The following is a 3,782-nucleotide window of genomic DNA, read 5'->3' on the forward strand; positions in this document are numbered from 1 at the left end:
CTCCGATGAATCCCCGTTTACAACGACCGTAGACGTTCTGCCACACAGATACGATCCGCACCAACCCAGCAGAGGCTCTGCTATACCATATATGGAAAGTTTACGTAGAAGAAGTTGATGGTCAACTTTATCAAAAGCCTTGCTGAAGTCAGTGTAAATGGCGCTCACAGAAGAACGCTGGTCAAGAGAGTGAGAAATATTATTGATGAATTGGACGAGGTTAGTAACTGTGGAGCGTGCCTTGGTAAAACCATGTTGCTCAGAGAGCATTATACCCTTGAAATGCCAAGAGAGTATGGGGATCAGCAAGCACTCTAAGATCTTAGCAAAGATTGGTAAAATGGAAATAGGCCTGTAGTTATTCACAGCTTCCCTGTTTCCATTTTTATGCAAGGGTACTATAAGAGCCTTTTTCCATGCAGTCGGAAAGACACCAGTGCTCAGAGATGTATTAAAAATTAGTCGTAGAGGTCAAACTAGTCCTGGGGCACACATGGTCACAAATTTGGAAGGAATTCCATCACTTCCAGCTCCCTTCGAAGGATCGAGTCTCTCCAAAACCTTGAACCGTCATTAAATTGAATCATAGTTAAAAAGCTGCTAGTTAGAGATGGCGCATCGTAGACCGCAGCAGAGGTGTCAGTAGGTTTGTTGTAAACTGAAGCAAAGTTATTAGCGAAAAGTTATTATATTTGAAAAGGATAATGGCTACTGTTGTTACGTTTACTTTTTACAAACGACCAGAATAATTTTGGATTCGAACGTAGATTACTCTCCAGGCAAGCTATGTACTGTTTATAACATAATTTTTTTATATAATATTTTTAATTTATAATATTATGTGACGGGACGAACAAGTCGTGCGCCTGATGGTAAGCAACACACCTGTTTATAACAGTTACAGTGTCACTCAGAGCTTTAAATCGCAAAGATCTGAAGGGCACTGCCACTGCGCCCGACACCCAGTCCGCTACTTTTCAAAATCCATTGTTTCAATCCACCTCTTAAAACCTTACGTTATGTCCACCGTGATTACAGAGACATCTATTGGTAAATTTCAAAACCTCACACCCTAATTAAGTCTTTCAATCTCGCTGCATTTCCACGTCCCGGGAAAAAAAATAAAGGCGCAGTGCGGTCGTAAAAAAAAATCCCGGGGAAAACGAAACTCGAAACTCGATCAAAAGTAGATTCCCTTACTCGCTAAAGGCTAGGCATTTAGGCAGTTAACACGATATTATCTTTATTAAGTTGTTTATTAACGGAAACCATAAAATAAAAATATATTTACGGAAGCTATTTTTTTCATTTTTATAGTTGTTACGTAAGAAGCAAAGGGCGTTACTGATTTTATATTACTATTTTGTTAGAAGACAGAGCAGCAGCTTCTCGCTCTCTTTACTCAGCTGTGCCTACTTAACGTATTTTTGTAAAATATTTATATTCTGTATGAAACGAATCTCATGTCAGTACAAAGGAAAGAAGAGAACTCGTTAAACGATCCTATGTTCAACCCACCAGCACTTAAGAAACAATCTTGATAATGATTGGTTGCAGTTTTTAAAAAAGATGTAACAAATTCTGCATTGTTAATATAATTGCAACTTTCCCTGTAGGCATATAGTTAAAATTTCAATATTTAATATTGCAAATTACGAATTTCAATCAATGTGCTGCCATCTTGTGGCCAATATCTGGATTACGACGAAAGACTGATATCTGAATGAATAGAAAGTAGTATCTTCTCGACAACAGATGTCTTCTTTAATGCACACATTATGAACAGCGTGCGGTTAGGTATTTCTGTAGTGGTAGTGCTTGTATCCAGCAAATACTAAACGCCTGCAGTGCATGATATTACGGTAAGGTCAAAATAATAACTACCCTATCAAAACGTAACGGTGAGACCTCAAGTTTGATTAAATAAAAATCAGAAATAAGAAAGGTCCAAGTATTGAGCCCTACGGAACACCCATTTTTACCGGAGAACCCAAAGAAGTCACGATCTGTCTAACTTAATCTAAAAGTGTGTAGATTATTCAACTATGAAATTGATAGATGTACGGGAAGTCTATTACCAGGAGACATAATGCCGAGTTCACGAGTCTGCCACTTGCGTTGGCTGGGTACACGGCGTAAAAATCTACCTTCCGCGCAAAGGCGTTGATATTTTAATATAATAGGTATGTTAAAAACTGAGAGTGTATCTCCGCCAACGGTGTCGGGTTTCAAATTCGTAGTTATGTTTTTTTTAAGTTATTTGTTATTTTTTGTAAAATAGTTAATAATCTACTGCAAATGGCAATCTTAGAACTGGATTGTTGTACGTATTAGAAACAGCCCGCCATTTTGTTGAACTACGGACCTTTTCATTATTATCATTATTTTTACGTTCCTTCAGGAGAAGACTTCAAATCGAGGCTGTACTAGGCGATCTTGGTTTACAATAAATCAGCTGAACAAACTGGAATCCACCGTTTGAAGGTCGCTTCCTCTTACACAGTAGGCTTGTCAAAGGTAACAGTTTCATTAATTACTAAATTGGTAATAACCGGATAATGAATAGATATGAAAGAAATTGACAAATACCAAATTATGGAACATCGACCAATAATACAGGAATAGCACCAGATTTTGCCAGTTCTTCCAAAGCTGCAAAACAAGCAACATCGCTATCAGAACATTTCAAAATGGTTGACAAATTAATAAGCATCGATTCACTACATCTGGAAATTAACAATAATCGTCATTATGGACATATACTCTTGGAACAACTGAGGAAACGTCAACCAGACCATATTTGCCAGGTAAGAATAGAATAGCTAATAATGTTTCAGCAATTGTTAATATTCCTTTAAAGTTCACGATGATCATAGTCGTAGTTATATCCGGTACCTACTCATTGTCGAACGGTATCAGTGGGTCGTGGGGATTTGATCAAGCTGTTGTATTCGAAACCGAACCGTGATGACGCCACACCCGTACGATTACTCGAACTTCTCGACTGGCAAAAGCTACAAACGTTATGCAGAACACAATTAAAATGAAAGTTACCGAACGTCGTATTGTTTACAAAGCAAGAATGTATTATGGAAATGTCTTATTATTTTAAATAAAGTCTGGATTTTGTTCAGAAGTCTAATGTTAGTGGTATCCGGCCGGATACGGAATAGTAGAGCAATATCCGGCTCCGGATATTACTCTACTATCCCGTATCCGGTATCCGTACCGGGTATTTAAAACTGAGAAAAGTTCATAATCAGTAGGCCAAATAAATTGATTTATTGGTTATAGTAATAGGATAAACAGCAACTTGACAATCTGATTATTACCTGTAACTGAAAGAATTTATTTTATATTTATTTTCATAAACGAGGACAGTTTAACCATAAACTCTTGCAAACTTTGTTAAATTTTAAGTACTCTTGTTATTGCCTGACGACCAAAGGAGAGGATAGCGACCACGATCGATTTGAATAGTCTTGAAATAATAATCGAGGTTCTGTTTACATATATACTATAATGAAACATGTAAATATATTTTTTCTTTTGGCTTATCTGGTACAAGACTTATTTTTATAATTTTTTTTTTATTATATTAGTTAGATCACAAACGAATTAATGAAACCAATTTCAAACAAAATAATAACGGCCGTATCAAGTGCTAGGCTTAAAAATACTTACAAAAACTAGAATTTTTAATATAACCAAAGAACTATTTAATTGCTTTTTTTTCCTTTTCCACCTCGAGAAATTAGCATTCGGTAGATACAACAAACAAA

This window comes from Hyposmocoma kahamanoa, unplaced genomic scaffold, assembly GCF_003589595.1.
Source record: "Hyposmocoma kahamanoa isolate Upper Pololo Valley unplaced genomic scaffold, ASM358959v1 322, whole genome shotgun sequence".
Classification (NCBI taxonomy): domain Eukaryota; kingdom Metazoa; phylum Arthropoda; class Insecta; order Lepidoptera; family Cosmopterigidae; genus Hyposmocoma; species Hyposmocoma kahamanoa.